This window comes from Lissotriton helveticus, chromosome 4_1, assembly GCF_964261635.1.
Source record: "Lissotriton helveticus chromosome 4_1, aLisHel1.1, whole genome shotgun sequence".
Lineage (NCBI taxonomy): Eukaryota > Metazoa > Chordata > Amphibia > Caudata > Salamandridae > Lissotriton > Lissotriton helveticus.
Window position 1 is genome coordinate 566,100,272 of NC_136063.1, and position 26,394 is coordinate 566,126,665.

At 47.5% G+C, this 26,394-nt stretch overlaps 1 protein-coding gene across 10 annotated transcripts in view; it reads left to right on the forward strand.

Moving 5' to 3' along the window:
• NCOA2 (nuclear receptor coactivator 2) overlaps positions 1 to 26,394 on the forward strand; it is a 1,089,938-nt gene that overhangs the window by 97,766 nt on the left and 965,778 nt on the right. For 6 of the 10 annotated variants that reach the window (XM_078687164.1, XM_078687175.1, XM_078687166.1 and 3 more), the window contains exon 3: positions 778 to 914. The exons of the other annotated variants lie outside the window; for them this stretch is intronic. The gene's annotated coding sequence lies outside the window, so the exon portion shown is untranslated. The remainder of the gene's footprint in view (positions 1 to 777; positions 915 to 26,394) is intronic. 10 annotated transcript variants of the gene reach the window in all.

A 26,394-nucleotide genomic window follows, 5' to 3' on the forward strand; every position in this document is an offset into this window, starting at 1 on the left:
AGCGTGCAACGTAATTTGAGCCCGAGGCTGCTATGTGGTGGGGGAAAGGGAGGAGCAGGTGTGAGAGGCAGAAAAAGCAGATGACCACAAAGGAATGCAGGAAAAGCAGAAGCGCTGTTTTAACTCTTTTCAAGTCTGATGCGGGGGGCGGGGGAGCGGCAGCCTTTGAAGTCTGATGCCAAGGCACAGACAAAGGTGATGTGTGATGTGGCTGGCGATGATGTGCATGCGCCTGGCTCACATGAACTGTACGCGATCCACAGCTAGGTAGACTTTTCGGACCGCTTACTATAATCTCGCCTATTCAATCCCTATGGGATAGAATAGGCGAGACCTAATGAATGTGTCTGTCTGGAACGCAACTGGTGCTCTGTAAATCGCTCGGATACCTGCTATCTTCGGGTCTAGTACACGCTATATAAAACTGTAAATAAATAATAACATTTAAAAAATAGGTCTCGCATTTGCAAGAGTTTAGGCTATTGGCATTGTCCTGTACGTTTCCAATAGCTCAAACTTTTGTAAATGCGAGACCTATTGCATTGCCAATGCTTGTGTTTTTATTATAAAGAAACTCAAAATAAAGCTTTCAGATCGTGAACTGGCACAGTTTCGTTACATCATGTCAAATGCCTAACTTTTGCTTTAACCTCATACATACAACTTAAATCCTGTCTCTACACAGGACACATATGGTAAAGTAAATGCAGTTTTTTAGAAATCAATTGATTCTCATTACTAAATAAAAAAAATGATTTGTATCTTACTTTGTTTTAGGATTGGTATCGGAAACAGTGACACTTGGTGATCTTCTGCTGTGTGGTAGGATTTCCATATAGTGTGATTCTTGAAGATTAACTTTCTTGAATGGATACAGCGTGAGCCATCTTAGTGTGCTGTTTCGCATCTCTAAGGTATGCAAGCTTTTTATTTTTAAATAATCGGGCAATTGAAGCCTTGGTGTCTACTGTGAAGTTCTAGGAAGTTTGTATATCTACTCAGACGGACAAAATAGCCACAAATGTATGGTGTTTGAAATTCCGTTTTTGTATTACTTTGTAATTGCACAGTACAGTGGTAGAAATCGCATCTCTGGTATATATAATGCGAAATAATGACATTTAGTAGTTGGCATCATGTAGAGCATTAGTAGATTAATTTTCTCATTATTTCGGCTCTAAATATCAAATTAGGAGGAGAAAATTTAGGAAAACCTGACGGCTAATTTAAAGTTTTGTGTGTTTTTTGACGGACCTCATTTATTGAATAGTTATCCTCTGTTACTTTATTTTTAATTCAGTTAGCTAGACTGACTGAGCATCCGAAGTAGAGTTTTGTGCATGGTGTTGCAGATTGAGCTCAAAGGTTCTGTATTCATGTGTATAATGTACTTGGTGGTGCATGCTGGGAAAAGCAGAACACAGCGCTTGGGAACAACTTTATTTAAATACTCTGAGAAACGAACTCTCTAGAGTTATAAAACATAGCTTTCAACCTTCACATATTCAGTTCTGTCATTGAACTGGTTCACAGAGCTCAAACTGAAAATCATTCCTAGTGAACAGAACTCATTAATTATGTTTGTTAGTTATTAGTTGAATTCTCTCCTGCCCAGTCTGGACATCTGGAATAGTAGCCATGGATTCTTCTTCATTGGTAACTATTTAAACTTAAAAACCTGTAGCTTCGAACAATTTCTGCCTTTGATCGTTATTCTTACATTTGCTATATACACTAAAAGGTTTTACAGGCAAATGTGAAAGGCACTGGAAAGGCCCTTTCTTCCCTATAATAAATATACATTAAAACGTGTAATTTCTTACAGTTCACTGAGAATGATACTAAAGAATGAAATGCAAATATCTTCCCATGCAGTTACAAACGTAAAGTGAATTGTCCTGCAAGTCAGTCAAGATAAAAGTTCATTAATAGTTTAAATGATTCAAACTTTAAATACTCATCGCGCATACTGTTTCCTATTACAAGCCCATGTGGCACATGATAAATCTGAATGATGAAATAGTACTTTCCTCCCATGGCACTAATGGCCATTACCCTTATACAACCTGTACCATGAATTGTTCCAACATTAATTACGTTGCTACAAAAACTAAACCTTCCCCATATGATTTACTCACCAAACTGCTCCACTTCTCCCCCTTTAGCTTATCAAGTTTTTTGGTTTACCCATACCTATATTCTGGTCTGCCTTTTGTTCCCTTTATTTACTGCTGTCCTAATATACCCCTCCCACTGAATTTGTTCTGAATGGCACCCTTTACGTCCTCCTGTATTTTGTGCCACGCTCACTCCTGTGTCTGGTCCTGTGATCCTCCACTTTTTCTGTCTTTATTACCACAAGCAGAGAGAGAGCGAGCGATATATTTAGCTTCCTATCTCTCACCCCCCCCCCCCCCCCCACCCCCCTCCATCCGGTCTGATCTCCTTAGCTTGCTGGCATACAGCTGGTTGGTTTTGCTTTTTAGTTTCTTAGCCGCCATTAATTCATTTGTATTACAACATCATAAAGATAAAGGGAAGTAGGATAATCAGTGGCTTATAACAACCCTGGTGGTGTTGTAATGTTAAGTGTTTTCCTGGCAGGTTTGATTTGTCACGCTTCTTAGTCACTGTTGTACTAATGATTCTATAGACTGCTCAGTATTATAGGAGGATGGAACTTTGTTTACTTGTGTTAAATATATCTCCTCGGATTGGCGAGTTTAACTGTTTAATTCAAAACCTCGCAAATAGTCCCTCCTTGTCCCTGAAAAGGGTCAGTTAATCTGGTTGTCTAACTGCTGAAAACACTTGAGGCCTCTCGGATTTATTATTCTGGTAACGAGACTACAGTGGATTTGGGTAGAATATACACATTTTACCGATATAAAGTAATGAGACTGCCCCAGCAAGTATTTTATAAAAGGAGCCAATGTCAGAACTAGTAACTGGCCTTTGATATGAAGTTTCAGAACCCCCAAGTTTAAAAATAAAATCCTCGATTGAAACAAACCTTGGTCTTCATTGCCTATATGCTTTACTTAACTTAATGCAAGCTCCTCTCTGTAACTAATTAATTAGTTGCACTAAATAGATACTTTGAAAGGGAAAGCATATGGTTTTACATATTTATCTTGAAATGTCATCTTTAAAAAAAAAAAAAAAAAGGATCTCGTCTATTTTCTCTGGCTATTGTATCCATTGAGATGTGATTGCTTGTGTATTGGAATGTGGCAGTGTCACATTACCACACACGAGTGCATCTTCTCTTACGCACACACTCTCATATCTCTTAAAGACACTAGCACATGCTTTCAGATCATGGTTCTTTCACACAGGGTAAACACATGATCATCCGCACGTCGCATTCCTCACCTTTAAACCATGCCCCCCTCCTCAACAAACACCATCTGTCTTTTGATCTGATTTACTGTGGGACAAGCTTGCACTGCTTCTGTACATCATTGGCATTGTAATAGGTTTAGTGCTTACTCGTAATGTGCTGCTGCTTTTACCGCAAATCTTTTTACATTTTATGAAGGTGTATCAAACTCTACTTACTATTCAAGGTGTTCTTTGAGGCTTTCCAGCTGGATTATAATCGGAAATCTCGGAAATTCAAAATACTAGTAGTATTGCTTTCTTCAATATTTGTCTGAACATTTCGCTAAACTGTTTCTCCCTCTAGAGGAAACCATGTTATCTCCATTGTTAACTTTGCGAAGGGGTAGCCATGAGGATGACCCTCAAACAGGGAAAAGGATAGCTGTAAATACCGATTTGACAAAATAATGAAGCTGTATCTGTCATTAGGATGAGCAAAGCTCTGCAATTCCTTTTCCACTTAATGTAGGTTGGAATCTAAGGTGAGATTGCTTTTGGAATGGCTGAGTCTTGACAAAGTCACCTCATTGGCAGTGTTCAGGTTCTTTCCATTGAGATGAGCATTCTGTTACAGGGAAACTGGTTTAATTAAGGCCTTAAAAAGTAGGTTTTGTAGGCATACTGCTACTCTACGGTTATCGTTGCATTCCATCCTGACATCGGGAGTAATTCATGCATGTGAATCTATGAAAGAATGCTGATAATGTATACCATTACTCTTTTTAGCCATGTAATTGTGATGTAGTCCACATTACAAGTCCCTAATGAAGCTGTGCAGTAGAACCAAAGTTGTAGCAAAAACAGAGAAAATACCTAGATTAAACACTGTCACTGTGTTTGGATTTATGTTATAATGAGTCCCATTTGCTGCATAATGATTCTGAAATGCTGTAGAAAAGAGTGTTCTCTTTATTAAACCTAGTGTAGAGGCTGGTGATCTAGTGTGATCTCCTTTAGAATGATGATACCCAACTTGGTCCTTCTGAAAGTCCTGCTTGGGGCGAAGTTGGTGGATGACTCAAGTGACAATTTCTATACATTAACGTTCATCTCCCTTTGAGCCACAAACACGAAACAAGAAGGCAATGGGAATGTAGGCAGAGACTGACATAAAGACGCAACCCAAGGCATTTATGTGGGCCTGGAGTTCATATTTTGCAGAAAAAGCATTCATTTAAAATGCAACAGAGTACCTAATTTACATAGACCTATACATTTCCTGAAAGTTTTTTCCATCCTTCCCTGAGGCACGTCGCTTTTAAAACACCATTGCGAAAAAATGTTTTAAAGTGAACTTAACACCACACAATAGCTGACTCGAATATGTGCGCTAATTTTCACGTTTTGTGGATGAGAAGATTCCGAATTGACACAGAGCACCATAAACTAGATTCTATTGTAAATGTTCTTCTCATTTCTGCTCTGTGCACTGAGGGACGTTGGGAACTTTCGGGGTATTACAGAGAAAGAATGGAACATCCTCAGAAAATCGATGTCTCAAAGTTTGTAGACCCCATGTAGCTCTTCAGTGACACCGATTCCACACTTGCTGTGCCGTTGGTAGCAGGCTGCAGTGTTAGGCTTAGTTTGAGTTCTTTTCGCGCACAAAAGTATTTTATTATTCTCTCCATTTATACTGGTTTGGATGTAGGTACTTTCTTGCAAATGTAGTAAGAATTCATGACAGAAAAATCGAAGTGAACTGTTTTCCCGCCCGGATTCATTTGCACGGGTTGCAATGTAAACTTTTTCGTCTTCAAAATGTTGAGATTCCGTAATAATGTTGCTTTTGAAACAAGGGTGAAGTCACACACTGAAGAATGCAGAACAAGTTGTAGCTTGTTTCTAATATTGTAACTTGTTGCTTACAACAACCTTGCAGCATGCTGCAATCTTGATTCAGAAATAAGAGCACGTTGAACACATTTTGGGGTTCATTGTGCTCTATTTTACTGTAGGGTGTATTGTGCTTCACTCTGAGTCGTGAGTGCGGTGCCTGTTATTGCTGATCCGAGGTGCTCCTTATGGATTTTGGGAAAACTTGTATACGATGAAACGCACCTTCAGATTGGTTAACTTTTTTCTCTATATGAGTTTTAGTAACCAGTGTTTTTAGAAAATTAAGTCTTGGTCCACAGAAAGCACCATATTGCGCTGTACACATATTGCAGACTTTATAGCCTAAAACATTAGTAATGCTAAGCTGTGATCTTCTAAATTTGGATTAGAGGATTATTGCGTTCCCTTATACTGTATAAGGGGGGGCGAGGGATTGAAGCAATCATTATGTATTGAAGCAGTAACACTGTGTATTCGATTTGGTTGCAGTGGGGCAAGGGCAACGCTCTTTTAAAATATGCATTCACTAAAGAGGTGTCTTTAAAAAAAATATATATATATATATCTTTTTATTGTTTTTGTTCTAGTATAATAGTAACAAACAGCATTACATGGTTTGCATCTTGTGTCCTTAAATCTCTTACAGCAGTTCTTTTGACGACAAGATGGTTACAATTAATTATTTTGTTGGACATGCATGTGTGACAGTACCAATTGAGTTGTACCAGGACGGTAACCATCATTCAACATCCAATCTTGTGAGGATGCCTACAAACATCATTTTTAGCCCGTAACATTGAGTTGCTGGATTGATATAGATGACCATGGTAAACTGTACTTTTAACCACACGGGGGGGCGGGGGTGGACTTAGAACTTGGAGCTGAGTTGAAGTACCTCCACATGCCTGTGCATGTGTATGGATATGTTACCTGTAATGTCTGTGCCTATTACTGTAACCATGTGCCCCCCCATAAATGTGCCAACGCCTGTTTTAGCTGCGGGATTGGTGTCCGTGGGCGTCTCAGGGAGTCTAGTCACGTGTGCGGCATTGTCCATCTGGGCCGGGCGTCAATGCGGGTTGGGCTGGCGGGCCTGCATGTTGTTGCAGTGCTATAAGGATCGCTTCCCAGTGTGTAGTTATTGGTATTTTCCTAAGGCCTGTTGTTTCTTCGCGGTGAATAGCAATGCCCTCTGCTCTAGCCCTTGCAAGTGTGGTGTGTCTCCAAGCCTGTCCGTCCGGGGTTCAGGAGCCTTCCATCGTTTTGTAATTAGCCTATTGGCAGCTATTATACCAAGGTCCAAAAATCTAGATGTGACTTTGGTGTTGCGTGTCCTGCGGAATCTGTACAATGAAAGTATCTGTTGATTTTGGCCGGCGTGAAGTACACTCTGTGCATGATGTAATATTGGATCTGCCTAAACCTCACCACCTTCCTGGGGATCTGAACTGGGCTGGCCAGTACCTGCCCCCATTCTTTGTCTGAAAATTGTCTGGCTAGATCTTGCTCCCATTTATACCTGGGGGGTTTAACTTGATTGCCAAGTGTTGGCGCAGCGAGGTTGCGAACCACCATGTGAGGTGTCTGCCTTGTCCCTTTACATGCAAGTATTGCATAGTTGGGTGTGTGGGCGATTCAGTCGCTACGTGTCCCCATAGCGCCATGAGTGTGGGTAATAAAGACCAGTGCTGGAGAAATTGTCCCGCAGGGAGCCTGTCTTCTTCTGTCAGTCACATAAGGAAGCAGAGCGCCTTCGCCGTAGAGGTCTCCCAGAGTCTGGACTCCCGCCGCGTGCTACTTTTGCAACTCTACATCGGTAAATGTCCCCGGTCTTTTAGGAGCGCCCCTTAGTGGAAGGGCTGGGGCGTAAGACGTTATGCTTCGAGTTATGTAGAGACTCCTTTTGTAACATCTGTGCACGCACCTGGGTGAAAAAGCTGGAGAATCTGGGACCGCGTGAGCGGCGGAAGTGTGGTTGCAGTATCTTCGCATTGGTGACCTGCCATCCATCTGACCACCCATTGAAGTTGCGCTGCCAAGTCGTAGTGTTCTAGACATGGTGCAGCTCGACCCCCTTGATCAGTGGGCAGAGATAGATTTTTAATCGCCACTCTGTGTCTATTGGGGTCCCATATGAAGTCCCTGATCAACTTATCCACAAGAATAATTCCTTGGAGGAAGAACAGACGCAGGCTGTTCTGAAGCACTCAACTTTAATTCTTGGCTGCTTTTACAAAGTGAAGGCTGTAGCACAGGACTCCAACCGGTTGGTGGATGTTGTGTGTTGCTGTGGCATCGTCCATGTTTAAGACTCCAACCTAATGGTGGAGAAACTCAGCCTTGCTACTGAACCAAACTATTTGAATTTGCATTTTGGAGACCAATTTTGGATCCCCGCTATGTCTTGACTTTTTGGCTGTCCACCCCTCCCTTCATAGTCCTGAGGAAGAACCGCAGTGACGCTTACCATTCAGCCGGCGCGTGTCCAGGGTCGAAATGTCGGCACTTTCCCATCACACATGTTTACACAGTTCTCTTGACCAATAGTCAATCAGTATTGGGTCTTGCATTACATTTGTTAAATAACGAGACCGGACAGAAATTCAACAATTCTTTTAATTTATGTCACATATGTGTGTTTTGTATATAGTGTACTGTTCACTTCACCGGTCACCACGTCACCTTCTCACAATAGTCACCTTTTGTATTTTCGCTATTTACTTGTATGTGCGACAGCCATTTAATATTCAATACTTCTTGAAAAATAGAAGACTAAATCAACTCTCCCTGTGTTTTCATGGTGTGTTCTCAATTGAAATCCCTTTTTCACTTATTGTGTAAAAGGAAGTGTGAAACACCTTTTCTCTTGTATTGAATATATTTATCACAGAAATTGTATCGCCCAACAGAACCAATTGTTTTCTATATCAACTTCTCCAGTGTAGCAAAAAGGAGACCATCATGTGAACGGGTATATTAGTAAAATAGTACAATAATCTCTGTAGGGCCTCCATTTTCACTAACGCCACCCTGCCTGTCACCGCAAGAAGAAGCGTGCTCCAGAATTGCATCTGGGATTTTATGTCAGTTAGCCTCCTACCTAGGTTGCCGTCCGAAAGATCTGTAGGCAGGCGATATATTCGGATTCCAAGATATCAGAATGTATCTGATTTCCATTGTACCCTCACCCAGTGTAGTACGAGACCCCGGGTAAGGGACACCCGCACTGAAGGCGTAAAGCTTGGACTTGCTGATGTATACCTTTAGTCCGGAAATAGCGGCAAAATCCCGCAAGATTTGGCCCAAATCGTCTGGTACATCGATGATGTGAAGATAAATTAAAAGGTTGTCCGTGTATAGCAATACCTTAGGCAGGCCGTCTCCTAACTGTATGCCCCCCTGCGTTTGCGTCCGGATCGACTGCGCTAGTGACTCCATTGCAATCGCGAAGAGAAGGGGGATACAGTGGGCAGCCTTGCCTCGTCCCCGTCGCACTGGAATCTCCTCCGAGATGTATGGGCCCGTCTTCACCCTTACCACTGGGTTCGTGTAAAGCAGGCGGACTATTTGTAAGAAGGCATGGCCTTGTTTGTACCTCTGAAGAGTGGCGTCATGTAATTCCACTTGAGGAAGTTGAAAGCTTTCTCGGGTTCAAGCACAGCACAGCCTGCCCTCAGACATGTGCACGTGGAGTATTTGGCTAATCGGAAGAAATGGCGCAGGTTAAGAGCGGTGCTGCGAGTTGGCACGAAACCATTTTGGTCCGTGTTTACCAGCGCAGGAACCACCTGTGCCAGCCTTTCAGCCAGTACCTTCGCTAGCAGCTTATAGTCGGTGTTAAGCAGGGCGAAGGGCCTGTAGGTTCATGTCAGTTGGGTCTCTGTCCGGTTTGGGCAGCGAGGTCAGGTGCGCCTCTCATAGCAAGGTGGGAAGTCGTCCCGCATCTTCGGCGGCTGTGTAAAGGGCATGCAGTCTTTGGCCCATTGTCACCCAATATGCCTTATAGTACTCCGCTGGGAGTCCATCTGGTCCCGGGGTTTTCCTTGTGGCCAGGGACGAAATCGCTTCCTCAATCTCCTCAAATGAGTTTGGCTCATCCAGCATATCTCTGAGCGCCGTCTCTATCTCGGGCAATTGAATGCGGTCTAAAAAGGCTGTCGGGGTGTGTGGCTTACAACTGGAGTAGGATTGATACAATTGGCTGTAGTGTTGTGTCAGGGCCTCGTGGATGTCTTGTTGCGCGTGTATTCGTGTTCCCGCGCTGGTTTACAGTGCTTCGATGGGTTTGTGGGCCTGGCTAATTAGCCAGGCTAGAAGTCTACCCGCCCTGTCGGCGGTGGTGTGTGTTCATGCTGTGTGGGCCGCATAATTGTGACAGCGGAGGCGTTCTAGTAGCTCTGCATGTTGCATGCGCAGTGTTTCCAAGCGCTGCTTATGTTCCAGGTCATACCCATGCAATGTCCTCGCATTGTGACCTTGAAGGCCTCCCATTCCACTAACTCATCCTCTGCCGTGTTTTCATTTATTTCAAAATATGTGGGTAGGGCCGTGCCCAGTGAGGAGCAGAATGCTGGGTCTTCCAGCGCTGCAGTTTGGAGTCTCCATGTGGGGGCAGGGGCCGCCCAACGTCCCAATGCAGTTGTAATATTTGCAGATTATGATCAGAATGTATCTGGTCATAGTATTCTGCACTCTGTACCAGGGGGAGGAGTGCTGGGGACCCCACTATTGTATCAAACTGTACATGCAGGCTATGCACCGCTGAGTAGTACGAGTATACCAGAGTGGGGGGATTGATAGTGCGCCATATATCTATGTGCCCAGTGTGCTAGCCAGTGTGAGAGGGCCTGTGCATTGGACGCTGCTGTGGCTTTGGACAGGGGCGGGAACGATCTATCCAGATCGGAGTTGAAATCCCCCTATCTCCTAGATGACACCAATGAATATTGGTTGCCCATTAAGTCTGCAGCTGATTAACGTATATCTGCCTTCAGAATCAATTAGTACCCGTTCACTTGTAAATGGAATCCCAGCCCTTACCCAAATGAGAACACCCTGCGCGGGAGCCGAGTAACTTGTGTGTTTCTTGAGGCATAGCAATCCCGGCTGACCTGCGTTGCAAATAAGAATAGATAGAGTACCTTCGCACCGGTGAGTGTATGCTGCACACATTCCACGTCACTACGTTGACTTGGACCATGATTCTTTCTTGGGATGATCAGATGGGCAACAGGGGGGCAGGGCGCTACTATTGCTGATTTGTGTGAGTGTGCTCCAATTCAGTGTCTTCGATAATAATACATATCCGGAAACTGAACTATGCATAACTGTCGGGGCGAATTTCAACTGGGTTTTCATCCAAACTAGATTGCCTAACGTTAGGCTTTAACTGTTACTCTAAGGTTTTGCGGGGTGGACTCTTGTGGTATGTGTCCGGCATGGGTTGTGTCGGCCCTCTGTGTTTTGTTTTGGCCCGAGTACCCTCCCAACCAATCCGATTTGTCGGGGAGTATGCACTCCGCGAGTACCCTGTGTTTCGCCGCTAGGCAAGCGTCGACTCTGGCAGTGTGTACGGGAGGGCCAACACTCATACCAGGCAAAAACTGGTAAATGAAGAGGGAGAGAGTTGCATTATTCATCACAACATGTTTGCCAAGTAGGCAGATACTTTCGTGTGCGTGTTCCCGGCACATTGGAATTGTCTGTCTAAAGTCATATGATGTCATCCGCCGTCTGTGGTGTTACATCTGGCAGTTGATACTCTTCCGGATCACCTAGTCTGGAGAATGTGGAGGAGTTGGTTTCAGAGGATCTAAACTGGCTCTGCTGACTCTCCGTACTTTGCGGCGCAGTCCCCAGTGCAGCGGCCACGTGGATCGCCTCCTGTCTCTGCCCTCCTCTGTTCTAGGTCGGGAGCAGTGGTTGTCACAGTGGCATTTGGCCGGGATCTGCTGCGTCCACTGGAAAAACATGATCTGGCTATTTCCTATTTTTACACTTGGCATCTTGCGGGTTTCGCGCAATATCAAGTCTTTGTCTCTGTAATTGAGGACTTTGAACATGAATGGGCCTGAACGGACTCCCGGCGGTGGCTTATGTGCAGGGACCTAATGTGCTCGTTCAACCACAAACTGGGGAGACAGGGTGTCGGCAAGTAGTAGGTCCCTAATTCAGCGCTCAGTAAATTCTTCTGGATTATGTCCTTCCTCTCTCTCCGGGAGTCCCACTACGAGGAAGTTGTTTCTATGTTAGCGTCCCTCAGCGTCTTCCACCCTGTCCTCCAGTTCATGTACTCGATCAATTAAGTCTTGTAGGGCTGCCGTGTGACTTTGCATGACCAGTTTTAGTTCTCTAAGTGCTTGTTCTTGCACCATATCGCCTAACTTGTGGTGGTCTGCTCGTAGAAGGGTGAAGTCTGAGGTGATTGTCGATTTTAGACTCCAGCGATGAGCGAGTCTGGTCAAGAGTGGATCCGATCTTTACTGAATCGAGTTTGGCAGTGAGTGCCGTGTGTGACGTCTCCAAGGACGTATTCCCCTCTGTAGTAATCGTTCCTGGGGTGCCAGTGCGCACATTGAGTTGTTGGCTGTTGGTGCGTAGGCGGCCCATTACTAACTGTTCTGCTGTCTGCATTCTGTTTGGTGTCGTGTGGGCTAGGCCAGCCGTCCGTGTCGTGGCGTCTGTAGCGTATCAGGCCCTGTCTGTGGGTTGGCTGCTAACTGGGCAGGTGTTGCTCTTGCTGTTATCCACGTCTCTGATTTCCCATCTGTTGTACCTTCAAGCAATTGAATGACGAAGGGTTCTGTGTAGTTGGCCTGTGGGGCCCTGCTCGGTTTCTTGTGATTGTCCTTCTTGTATTTCCAGGTAGGGGGCCGATCTCGCCTCATGGTTTGTCACTGTGACCTGAGCTCAGACCTCCGCACACCCGCGGGGGCAGGGCAGATCTGTGTTGGGCTGTTCTTTTCACAGATGTATGTCCTCAAGCCTGCTTTTCTCCGCAGCCTGTATGTCCATTTCAGAGTGCGTGAGGGGGAAATTCCTTAGTTCCCCTCCACCCGGTTGTCTTCCCGGCCCAGCCCAGCCTTCACACATGTTACGAGGCGGTTGTAGGCTAGTTTAGCCCTGCTGATGTGAGGGGAATAGCCCGCTGTCTGGCGCCTGTACTCTTCACCCTCCCCTTCAGGTCGGATGTGCCGTGGACCGAGCAGGAGGGGTGTCACGTGCCTTGTCTCCGCATGGACATGGTCTGGGCCTAATTTGGGTGTTGCCTTTATTTCAACTGAGCTTCACTTCTGGAGCAATGTGCAGGAAGATCCTCCCGCTGTAATTATGTCTTTAGTCACTATTGTCTTGCACTGTAGGAGGCTTCTTTATGACGCTGCTTAGGTGCTGGGATGGCAGGACCCACCCACCACTTTATTGCGTCGTTCCCGCTCACACCAACCTCAATTTGCGCACGGCCTGGGTCCAGTGCAGGCTGCTACTGCTCTCACCTGTGCCCTGCAGTAGCCTCGCTCCTTCTAGCATTTTTTGGTAGACCTTGCTGGGGTGTTGTGGGTGGTTTCGCTACTTTTGGGCTCCTGCTTCTAACTTTTCTCACCAGGCTGCATTGCTAGTGTCGTTCTCTACTTCACTCGCCCGATGCCTGAGCATACACAGCCTGGGTCCGACCTGACCCCATGACCTCACATAGTCTGACCACTTTGGTGATATTGAACTCTTCTGTGGCAGTCCCACTATTGCAAAAGCTTGTCTTCGGGCTCGGCAGGGGCAGTAGTATACTTGTAGGCCCTGTTGCTACATAGTAGCCACGCTAGGCCGCACACACCTTGAGTGGGCTGAGGGGTCTCCACAACTCTCCTAGACATGACCTCGGATTGGGCCCGGTCTGAGCCCCGTACCGTGCAGCCCAGGTGTTGCTCCCCGACACTGCGGGCCAGCCTGAACGCGTCCAATTGCAAACAGGGGGGAAATGCCGCACCTGTATCACACTGCTGTAGTCCCTGTGTATTGTTCCTGGCTGGGGACTCCTCACAGTGCCGAGTTGGAGAGTCTGCGGCAAATGGGGGAGGTAGGCCTCCACATGACACAGACTACGCCCGCCTCCGCTGTTGTGCCTCCGCTGTTGTGCCTCCACTGTCTGGGCCCGGTCCAACCCCCAAATTCAGTGCAGGGCAAGCCACCTTTCCCCAAGGCCCCGTTTCGATGCCACTGAAAAGAGTCGGAGAAAAATTGGAGGTGGGCAGGGATAACGGAGCCCCCCTTCGTCCCTCAGGCTGTCTGTTCAATGTGGGGAGCCCCCGTACCTCTTTACAGTAAGTGGTGTGAACGCTCGCCTGCCAGGTACACTCGTGACTAATGGCGCCAGGCCCGGGGGGAACTGCTTAGAGGGCTCCTTCTGTATGCGCCGGTGTCTTTGTCACACTATCGTGCCCCTCACAGCGCAGGCATCCATTTATGTTCCCCCGCAACCGGATGCTGGGCATACGAATTCCTGACAGGATAAACGAGGGCTTCTGGGCACAGCTCTAACTGCTCGTGTCTGCCATGTTCGGCTGGTTAGCCGCGCTCCCTTCACTAAGGTTGCGTCTTGACAACATTCTTCTCTATAATTTTGGTCATGGAATGAGTAGAGCACAAGAGGAAGCAGAGTTTGGTGCATCCATAAGGCTAATCTGCCCAAAAGGAAGGGAGGTTTAAGAAAACCAAGCGAGGGAGGAAGAGGGGAAATTCCCCTTTCGGAACTAAAACCCTCACACACCCAGCAAGCTAGGTGTAATGCTTCATGCGGTGAGGAGAAAGTCTCCTTCACCGTTTTTTACTAAGGTAGTTAACCACATCATTAAAATAATTAGTGGATTACCTAACCTTTTTTAACCTTCACTCACTTTGCACGTCTACACCACTCCTAGTACCCTCACACCCACATGCAACAACTGGCAGGAACAAAAGATCTCCGTTAAAGAGCCCCTTCATGGGTGCCCGTCAGACATTGCAGCACCAGTCTGACGAGGAGCAAAACCCAGATGATGAAGCATGACACCTAGCTTGCTGGGTGTGTGAGGGTTTTAGTTCCGAAAGGGGAATTTCCCTTCTTCCTCCCTCGCTTGGTTTTCTTAAACCTCCCATCCTTTTGGGGAACTGTGTACCTCTCTTTGTCTAACATACAGGGATTGCAAGTATTTAAACGCTACTATGATATGGGCCATCGCATAATCAGAGAGGTAATATCAGGGTTCTTATATAATGAGATTGCTGCCATAATTTGTCGCCGCACTACATGGCACCGAAGAGACACGTGGATTTTGTTACAGGACAAGTAGATTTATGAAGCAACCTGCCCAATGGGAAGTCGATATTTGAATAAATTCCACACCAATCATGTGAACCACTGTTTGTCTAATTGCTAAGAAGAAGAAAAGGGAATTATTTGAGGCATGGGCCCAGTTGTCAGAGATGTATTTTTCAGAATAACCCACACTTGGGGTGTGTACAGTGCATGCTGCCATATCATATCATTGAGTGTGATACACTTCAAAGCTTGTCCTACAGGAGGAGAAAATAAGAAAGCAAAGAAGGTGATGTATTTAAACAGGAATCTAAAAAAGGTGGAAGGAGCTGCAAATGGTTTCTGAAACCACCACAACATAGAAATTGAAGTTCCCAAGTCTTCCCACATCATCTAGGGAGGGGCATTAAGAAATTTAGGTAAAAGGGTGTTCTTGCTACCAAGTTTCCTTCTGGTTGCTTTCATGTTTGCAGACTGCAGGGGACAGTCTCCCCGACAAAGGATCGAAAAGCCACTGAGGCTCTCCCATTGCAGGTCAGACCCAGGACCCAGAGAAGAGAATGTCTGCCCTAAAGATGTCCTCGTCCAACCCCCCCTGGCCTCATTGCCATCCAAGTACACAGTTTCTCATCTGGTCCAGGTGGGTAGAGTATCTTATGATTTTGCATGCAAGCAGAGGATCTGTGCTTACTGTTCGTTCTACACCATGAGCCAGAAGAGAGATTCCTGGCCCTTCTTTCGCTAGACTACATTTGGGAACTGTTTTCAAGTACAAACCCTCCGTATGGGCAAATCAACTATGAGAAGGCCATAACTCTGCTTCCATGTGCATGGTTCTCTGGCAGAGCTGCCTCTGAAGAGGAAAGACAGACATTGGAAGGCAGAAAGGCATATGTCACTACCTCCCTTACGGCTACATGTGTGTTGCTGATTATCATGTAGGACAGGGTGCTAAGCAGAAAAAGCAAAATTGCTCAAGGACAGTCTTCTAGCATTTTCGAGAATCCAATTTCTAAGGTGGAGAGAGTGCTACATATGGATTTCAAAAGAGCTTTCCAGTTCTACTTCTGCAGGATGAGACAACTCTGATGTCTATGCCTTCGATTTTCCTGTAGTTTGACAGCCTAGGTGATGGACAAGGCCAGAATAGACAGATGTATTAAGTATTTGTACTGAAAGGTAAACATGCAGCTACTAAGGAGAATGACTACCTACTTGAGGAGAGGGCGCATGTGGCCACGGCTGTTTTAGTGGCTGCTGGTGGATGTCTGTAGAGGGGGTCCTATTTTTTTTTTATAGAGAATTTGTACCTGGATGATAATGTGAATGTTGATGATAGAGTACCTCAGGCTGTGCTGGAGAACCTATTCAAATAATTCTATATAACTTTATCTCCCACCTCCTAGAAACTGTTTGATATTCAAATAGTGTGTGAATCTGAATTGCCAGTGCTGAGAAGACTATATTGGTTATAAAAGGTGGCATTAAGCATTGGTATCCTTTATGGCTTCATATTTGACCCTGGGCATAACAAATGCGTTATACCGGTTGTTTTGTACTCTGTATTGCATGTGTACATTGAACATGCTCAGAAAGTGTGTTGCTTGGGAGAGGGGTCACTCTAGGGCCAAAAGTGTGGGTAAGAAGGACCTGAATAAAATATAGAAAAGATCAATTTACGAGACTTATGCTTAAAGGCATAACACGTTCTGCCCTTTTTGTGTGTCACTGGACAATTCAGATTTTGACTTATTCCTCCCGTGCCTTGCATCCTTTTTCGCGGCTTTATTGAAATGGTGGTGACATAAAGACCTTGCAGGACTCTCTAGATGCAGCGAGGCACTGGGATATGAAGAATAGTTGAAGCACCAGTTTCCATGCAGAAGAAGAAAAGAACTTGAGGTCTGCACCTTCTTTAGAGAAACGTATATATTTGCTTTGCAGCCCAATGCGTTTGAGTAGAAGGAAATTACTAACATGGAGACGGAGGTCTTAAATTGTCAATTCTCTTTTATTTGCACTGGATGACCCCTTAGTTTCTTCTTGAACTCCTAAGTTTATGCACAATACATGAAATAATAAATGGAGCAATCTCTCGGGGGTGGGGGGCGCAGTTTGTAGTGAGAGTATCCACAGAAGCACTGCGTTTCCAGTAATACTGGCTACTATTAGGAGATTCTGCCTTCAGTAGTTGAAGCTGCGCGGTAGATGATTCCTATTGGTAATTTTCTAGACTTAGCTTGATTGTGGTGTGAAAAAACAAAGGCTGCAGAACAGGATAGTTTTTATTTTATTTATAATTATTTAATGCGATTTTATATAGCGCGAACATTACCCGAAGGTGTCAGAGCGCTTTTCAAACGAACCAGTTGCGATATATAAGGATTTAGGATTACATGAGTTATATAAAAGATATAAACAGAAACAATTGCAAATGTACAAGTTGTAAAGTCACTCAAGGAAGAGCTACACATGGAAAACTCTAAGAATCACATAGAAATGGTAGTGAGTACAAGGGTCTACTACATATACTAGTGGTTAGGGTTATCTCTATAAACATATATATACAAATAGTAGATTTTCTCAGGATTACATTTTACTAGCGATTAGGCTGGACAAGTATATACCACATATTTACAGAGTTAACAGGGATTTTTTTTTTTAAAAATGGGTAGAGAGCAGTAGGTGGGGGAGAAGAGTCGGCGGCTGAGATTGGTGAGAGGAAAGAGGAAGACCTGAGGGGGAGAAAGATTTAGGCAGTCCAGCAAAAGAGAAATTATTATTATTATTATTATTTAAGGTTTTATAGAGCGTGTAGTAACCTGTAAGCATCCCAGCGCTAAGATCAAGACACTCAAGAGGATGACGAAAAGGGAGGCGATCAGGGAAATAGGTGAGTTTTCAGAAGTTTTCTGAACCGGAGGTAATCTGGTTCCTTCCTAAGATAAGGGGGGAGGGCATTCCATAGGTGGGCCGCGTTCACAGAAAAACGCCGTCCGCCAGTGCGTGCCTTCTTCACTCTGAAGGTAGTGATAAGATGTTCGTGGTCAGAGCGAAGGGATCTTGGGGCTTTGTAGGGTCTGATGAATTTCCTGAGGATAGGGGGACCTTTGTCCTGCAGGAGTTTGTGGGACAGGCAGAGGGCTTTGAATTTGACTCGCTCTCTCACTGGGAGCCAGTGGAGATGTTTCAGAGCTGGCTTGGCCGATGATCTGGCCGGAGTGTTGGTAAGGATCTGTTCCGCGGCATTCTGGATTCTTTGCAATTTGTCGAAGGTTGCTTCGGGGGCACCCAGATAGATCGCATTGCTATAGTCCAGCCTAGAAAGGATGAGGCCTTGGATGAGCAATTTCTGGGAGACGGGAGGGAGCAAGGGCAGGATTTTCCTGATAGATTTAAGGAGCCTGAAGCAGATCCCAGTGATTTTTTTGGCTTGGGTCTTAAAGGTCAGGTCTTTTTCTATCCAGATTCCCAGGCTTTTGATCTCGGTTTTGGGAGCTGGAGGGTCACCCAGACAGAGGGGCCAGATGTTAGGTGGAAGGGAGGTCCCCTTTTGGCCGAGGAGTAGGATATCTGTCTTTGATCCGTTGAGTTTCAACGATGAACAGTTCATCCATCTCTGAATTTCTGCTAGACAGCTGCGGAGGTTAGATGGTTCGTGGTTGGGATGTGACAGAGATACCACTAGTTGCGTGTCATCCGCGTAGCTGATGATTTTTACTCCGAACGGGATGACCACCTCCTCCAGTGGGGACATGTAGACATTAAATAATGTCGGGCTTAATGACGAGCCCTGGGGCACTCCGCACTGGAGGGGGGTTGTGGGGGAGCGGGTGTCGTTCTCCCATACCTGGAAGGAGCGATGGTCTAAGAATGATGCGAACCATGTCAGGGCAGTGCCATCCACACCGATGTTTTTGAGTCACTGGATTAAGACCTGGTGGTTAACAGTGTCAAAGGCCGCACTGAGGTCCAGGAGGATCACTGCCACTGATCCTCCTGCGTCCAGGATAATTCTGACTGAAGGTCGGCAGGATGGAATCCAATGGACCAAATCAAAGGACAAGAATAAACAAAATGGCGGACCCGAGTCGTGGGCATCGATGGAAACCATCTCAAGATGGCAAGATGCACCCATGAGCACCATGAGAGCAGAGTTCCATTAAGTGGGGTCGGAGGGGGGACGCAGTCAGAGCACCGAGGAGCACTCCGCCATCTTGTGCTCATGAGAGCAGAGTTCCATTGAGTTGGGTCGGAGGGGGGACGCAGTCACAGCACCGAGGAGCACTCCCCCATCTTGTGCTCATGAGAGCATAGTTCCAATAAGTGGGGTCAGAGGGGGGACGCAGTCACAGCACCGAGGAGCACTCGGCCATCTTGTGCTCATGAGAGCAGAGTTCCAATAAGTGGGGTCGGAGGGGGGACGCAGTCAGAGCACCGAGGAGCACTCGGCCATCTTGTGCTCATGAGAGCAGAGTTACAATAAGTGGGGTCGGAGGGGGGACGCAGTCAGAGCACCGAGGAGCACTCCGTCATCTTGTGCTCATGAGAGCAGAGTTCCATTGAGTGGGAACTCCCTCCCTTGCGTTCATGCCCACTCCCAGTGCCTCTATCTGGTTGTTTACTCATTGTTCAGGTTATTTGCTCCCATTCATCAACCATTTGTTGATTGTTGGAGTTGTCAGATAATCTTCATATGAAGTGGTGCACTTTCTTCAAATTATCTTTTGTGTCAGACTTCAGGATAAGGCAGGAAGGACCACAAAACGTATCAAGTGTGCTAGCTTAAATGCAAAGTAAGCGAATCACTGCAGCAATGGTTATTATTCAATAATAAACTACTGACTGCCGGGAATAGTGGAATATTGAAATTCAAGCTCAAAGCCACCTACAGGCTTGAGGATGTTCACACCCTGGTGGGAAGCATGGTTGTTTGCCTCACACAGGTCCAGCCGAACAACAATGATTGGTGCAGCTAGACGTCCCTTGATGTCGCTCACTGCTACTGTTCCATGAGACTCTTATCTAGAATGTCTCAGTCCACTTCCCTGCAACAGGAGCAGCATCCAGCTGGCTCCTTACACCACATCTGAGAAATATACCTCAAATTATGCAAGTAATGTCTCCAGCAAGGTGCTCTGAGCAGTGACGGTAAACAATATTTCGCTGAGCCTGAGAGGCTGCAGGTCGTGTTAATATAACTGAGGAACTTGCAGTGTTGCAGAAAGCTCCATCTCTGATGTTCTGCCATTTGGCAGCAGAGCCTGAGACTGGTTGTTCCCGAAGGGGGACTTTCTCTAGACCAGTGGTCTTCAAACTTTTTAATGCTGTGTCCCAAAATGGGGGGAAAAATCACCACCGCCCCCCCACTCAATTTTTAACCATTCCATTAAACTGGCAATGTTTAAATATGTATGGGTGAGGCGTGGCCAAGATGGCGACTCGCTGAGACGTGTCTTCTGTTCTCTCCCGCCGGCCGCTCGGATATAGCACCGGTGTTCCGCCGAATTGCAGCATGTAACAAACGGGGTGTGGGTCGGCTTCTCATGACCTGGAGCCCGCAGAGAGTCGATGGACTGACAAAGCCGTGGTGGCGAGCGGCAACAAGGTGATTGTCCCACTGCGTTGCAGTCCCGACCGGCGGCCTCTCGCCGCCCAGTACCGCTGGCAATACGGTGCACCTAGCCCCGGAAGGAGCCCTGTGGTGACAGAGGGTTTGTGGACCTGCCTCCCCCGGTTGCTGCGCAAGGTTCGGTGGCTCCTCTAAGACCGGGGAGACAGCAGATTGAGTGGACTTGGCGCCCCTGCACCAGCGCAACAACGGAGCCGCCATTTTGAGTGACTGCTTGCTCAGCCACGGGGATTGCACGGGAGGCAGGGTACGGCCCGTCCCTCTCCCCGGCCAGCCAGAACGCTGGGGCAGGCCAGAGCGGGCAAGGACTGAGCATCTGAAGGAACCTAGAGACCTTGGGGCCCCGAGGACCAAGGCTTAAAGTCTAATTGTAGGACATGCAGCAGAGGTCCATCATTTTGTGAAGAGGCCCGGCGGTAAACTGGGACTCCGGTACTGAGGACAGGAACGGGGTGAGCACGTGGCATCTGGCACCGCTGAAATAGCAGGCAAATGAGCTCCAAGCGGGGAAAGTCGCCAGTGCATGTTCAGCACTGGGTGTTTGGGGTGATTGTGAAGTACGGCAACGACGGGCCTGGTGCTGTGAGGGTCGGGTGGTGCCTGAGGACTGGGCGGGCGCAAAGCAACTAAAACCACGGACCCCGACCCACTCCACCTCAAAGGCTACACAAGGAGACCCATTCAGGGCTAGCGGTACCCCCGAGCCCCGAAACGAGGATCCCTCGCCGGCAGCCTGGTTGAGACCCGGCTGGGGCAGATCAGGCAATTTTCCTGAGGGGGTGACCACTGAGGAGTCCACATCAGGGGCACGGAGCTTCCCAATAGATTGAGCGGGCATTGAGGACCAGGCGTCTGCCATCACCAACGTGCTACCCTTCCCACAAGCCTCACTCAGCCCTCTCCTCCCCAATTGCCCCATGACTTCTGCTGGCATAGAGCAAGAGCGGGCATCTATTATGTCTTCATCTAGGGGGCGGAAAGACAAGCCCCTCAAAGACCTGTTCGCCAAGGCCCAGACTGGTCAACAAGCGGGAGCCACCCCCACGACCTCAGAATCGGCCAGCGCCATGAATGTTGAAGGGGTGAAATGATTACTAAAGCATTCCTCGAGTCCCTGTTCGTAGCCCTCCGGGAAGACATCCAAACGCTTAGACGCGACCTCACAGCAGGTCTCCGAGAGGTACGCAGAGATGCCGATGGCATCGGCGAAAGGGTGGCAGAGTTGGAAGACAAGTCCGACAAGCGGGACACAGAGCTATCTACTCTACAGCAAGAGGTAATCCGCATCCGCATCCACGACCAGCAAGTAGACCTCCAACCCCATCTCGAGGACCTGGAAAACAGATCGCGACGCCACAACATACGGATCAGGGGGGTGAAGTCCAGGGAAGGGGCCAATGACATTTTTGAATATACAAGAGAGCTTTTCAACCACATCCTTGGCAATGCCCTCAGGTACGGATATTAAATTGGACCGTGCACATAGGGTGGGATCCCCACCTTCGGATGCGACCCCGCCCTCTGAAATATTGGTTTGTGTGCAGGACTTCCGCACCAAGGAGGAGATACTGCGGAAGGCGCGACAGATTCCCCCGATCTCCTTTCGAGGTCAGAATCTAGTTTTATTTCAAGACCTAGCCGCACTGACCCTCCACAAACTAAGGACATTCAAGCCGGTTACCACCTACCTACGCCAGCGTGATATCCCTTAGAGCTGGGGCACCCCTTCCGTCTGATCTTCCGCATGGACGGAAAGTTGTTTCAAATCCGCTCCCTCACGAAGGCCTGCCGGCTCCTGGGCTTAGATCCCCCGACATTGGATAGCAGTGATGAGGGGCCTTAACCCACCCCAGATGACACCAAACCTCGTTGGAAGCAGCAGAGCAGGCGCCGTCGCATCAATCGACCTACCCCAGTAGAAATCGCCAACGGTCAGAAGGCCGCGCTGGAGTCCCTACTACAGAGACCACGAAGACCCAACCAGGCTGATATATCTCACTTGTACAATGCCACAAGAACTCACTTGATTGAACAGGAACCGGCTGGCGGGGGATGAAGTGTTTGTCCCTAGTCGCGGTCAATCCCCCATGGACAGACATTTCAAATCATCAGTCGATGATGGACTTTGTTAAGTTTCACATAAATTCTTCAGTTCCTTACTATGGGGTTCTTTTGGGAGCCCTATTCTTCTTTCCTACCTTTTGTGGAGGCACTCTCTATTGTTAGCTGAAGGGACTTTCTCTTTTTTTTTTTTTTGAGGGTTCGGGCCCCTTGTCCACTCTCCCTTATGCACCTCACAGCTTGGCGCAGGTAGATTCCCCCAGTATTATAACGCGTGACCTAGGTCCACAGCCCCAGGCTTCAGCCTTTGCCTATGGTTCATGTCATCCTCGCCAGTATGAATGGCCCTCCCTACACTTAAGATAGTCTCCTTGAACGTAAGGGGCCTCAATAATCCCGTCCAGCGCAAAGCGAATCTGTCCTGTCTTGAAGCTGCCCATACGGACATCTGTCTCCTCCAAGAAACACATCTCCAAAGATTGTCACTGCCTTCGATCACGTAAATTCCCTACCCAACTATTTTCCTCTAGCCCCAATAAAACAGCAGGAGTCGCCATTCTGGTCGCTCAGCGATTCCCGGGGAAGGACCTCCACAAGGAAGCAGAAATAAAGGGGAGACTCCTTACATATCGCTTTACCTTAGGTGGCCTTACATTTACCGTAGGCTCGGTGTACGCTCCAAATAAGGGGCAAGAACGATTTTTACACACTGCGCTCACAGAAGCAACAGCCCCGGCTGAGAGACGGATACTGTTAGGCGGTGACATGAACTTAGTTTTTGACAACGAGGTAGATAGATCATGCCAACACGCAGGGCAGACGGGAGCATTGTCGGCTAAGGGCAAAAATCTCTCGCGAGGTGTCGTTTTCACCCCAGTTCTAGGGAGTATTCCTACTACTCCAATGCGCACAAAACATATGCCAAATTAGACTACCTGCTTACCTCCGCCCCCATGCGCGCACTGGCCACCGCAGCAGAAATAGGTACCGCATCGCTGTCGGTCCATGCTCCAGTAGTGGCCACCTTTACTCTCCTTCCCATTCAGCGACACTGGCGTCTGCGTGATACTCTCTTACACAAAACACAGTAGTGACCCAAATACAGCGCACGATAAAGGACTATCTCTCCTACAACGAATATAATGACACATCCCGGGCTATACAATGGGTGGCGCTCAAAACAGTCATCCAATGGGAACAGCTGGCTATCTCAGCCGCAGAAAATGTGGAGCGCGAGAGCATGAGGGCAGATGTCACCCAAAAAACAAAAGAGCTCTTCAAATGCACCAGCGGACAAGGGTGCCACGAATTTGGCATCAGCTGACAGCCATGCGACAGCAGCTGATAGCCCTAGATCAGGATAAAGCCGAATACGCGGCCCTCAGATTGAGACACACTTACTACACTGGGGGAGATAGGTGCGGCCGTCTCCTTGCACATAAACTGCAAGAGCAAAGATTGAGACAGGGAGTCCAAAAGATCCTTGCTGGTGACGGTCGTCGGGTCACGGACGACTCGGACATTGCTGAGGCGTTCTGCGAGTTCTACGCCCACCTCTACGCAGGCTCATCCCACTCCTTAACGGACGCGGTAGAATACCTAGAAGCCACCGATCTGACCACCCTGACTAAAATGCAGGCTGACCTGCTTGACCGGGACATACAGATCGAGGAGGTGTTGCGGCTACATCACTCCTTAAGCCAGCCAAAGCCTCTGGACAGGACAGCTTCTCTGCAATTTTCTATAAGACCTTCTGCGCGTCGGTGGCCCCAATTCTTTCGAAGCTCTTTAACACGTTTTCGGAACCCGGGGCGATTCCAGGAGAAATGTTGGAGGCCTCTGTAGTAGTAATTCCGAAACCAGGCAAAGAAAGACCGACATGCGGAGCCTACCGGCCTATATCCCTCCTCAATGTAGACCTCAAGCTGTACACCGGGAACCTGACTGCACGCCTCGCGCCATATATGCCAGGCTTGATAGCACCTGATCAAGCGGGCTTCATTCCCCAGCACCAAACCAGTGATAACACTAAACTGGCTCTGCGCCTTATCAAGAAAGCATCCAAGATCCCAGGCGAATACATGTTATTGACCATAGACGCCGAAAAGGCCTTTGACAGGGTCCACTGGCCATATTTAGAATGGGTCCTTGAACGGGTTGGCATGGGGGAGAAATTTCGGCACACGTATTTTTAACTGTTAGAAATACCCAGCGGCCACAGTGCGGGTAAATGAATACACATCGGCCAGGTATCCGGTTGTGAGAGGCACGAGACAGGGGTGCCCCTCGTCGCCCCTTCTCTTTGCGCTCTACATGGCGTCCCATTTTAGACACAACTCAGAGATAGCGGGAATCACATTTGGGGGAGACACCATCAAGATCAGTCTATATGCAGACAATGTCCTAATCTCGCTATCGAACCCGACACTCTCACTCCTGGCATGCCTCAACGAATTGGAGACATTCGCCCAATTCTCGGGATTCAAAGTGAATATGGGTAAGTCGGTGGCACTTGACCTCTCGCTGCCCCCTCCACACAGGAACTCCTGCGTGACCACCATTCCATACAATGGGTGACACGCTTGGTTTTCTATCTCAGGATTCAGCTTGCCTCATCCTTGCCGGCCACGGTGGCCGTTAATTATGCAGAACTACGGGTGAAAATACGCACAGAACTGATTCAATGGAAGCACTACCCGCTCGGTAGAATAGCGGCGGTAAAAATGACGATATTGCCCCAGCACTTGTATAACTTCCAATCCTTGCCCCTCCGGCCCTCACTAGGGTGGTTACCACAAACTAAGTACAAACTGGCACAATTCATCTGGAGCGGGCGCAGGCCACGGATAAAGCGCGGGATAGCAGTCCTACCCCCTGAGGAGCGGGGTCTTGGTATCCCTGACATTAAGCTATATTTCCAAGTGGCGCAACTGCAGCACTTAGTAGAGTGGAGCAGACTAGAGTCTGAGAAACATTGGCTGTTTCAGGACCAAGCAATAGTTGGCCGGCCCTTACAGGGGATCCCTTTCCTCCGTAAAGCACTCAGACCACCTAATCTCTACGCATCTTCAATCACTCGAACCACACTCTACACATGGGACCGTACTAATTTCACGCACGATCTTATCCCTTTCCCCTCACCAATGACCCCCATATTTGACAACCCCGACTTTCAACCGGGTTTAGATGCAAACACTTCTGCGCATTGGAGATCTGTAGGATATCGCTCCCTCGGCCACTTGTTTGATGTAGACGGGGTTATACCATTCCAGCAACTTAAACTAGACTACGGGCTACTCGAAAAAGACCGCCTCACTTACCTTCAGATTCGACACTGGGCCATGCACAGCCAAATTAGACCCTTAGCTAGCAGACTTCTCACCCCCTATGAAACGTGACTAGTCACACGTTCTTCAGATAATAAACTCATTTCAGATCTGTATAAAATATTGTTTCATAAGAACGCACACATGTACAATGCTGGCCGAGAGCGCAGGGAGAGAGACCTAGGCAGAACACTTAGCAGTAAGGAATGGGAAGGGATATACCATAGAGCCAGTCATTCAGCATTTCATATGGGACTGACCGAAACTCCCACCAAACTGGCCACCTATTGTTATTATACCCCGGAGCGCATACACTCAATAGATCCTACCAAGGGGGCGGAGTGCTGGCGTGGTAGCGGGGCCACAGGTACTCTGGTGTACGTGTTGTGGGACTGCTCACATCTCCAATCCTACTGGACCCAGGTGCTCGACGAAGTAGACAAACACTTTAATACACAGATACCACGCTTCCCGGCATGTCTCATCCTGGGCCTCCAGAACCGACTCGCGTACCCTCTAAAATCCCGTAGAGTTCGCCTCATTGCAATAGCACTGGGATCAGCCATCAAAAACATCTTGATACACTGGCGTACTCCTCAGACCCCTACTTTTACAAGCTGGCTGCACCGCCTCTGGCATGTACTTGGAATGGAGAAATTTACCTTAACCATAGCAGGGAAAGGGTTCGCATTCAACGAACTCTGGCAGCCATTGTAATAGGAGAAAGGTGTCCGCTTTTAGGAGTAGCATAAAAGTTTCAACAGAAATCTTATTATCCCTGAACGTCTCCTACTCTGATGTCGCTGTTCATATACTTCTAAAGGCTATAATACACATCTTGCACATATGAAAATACCATTTGG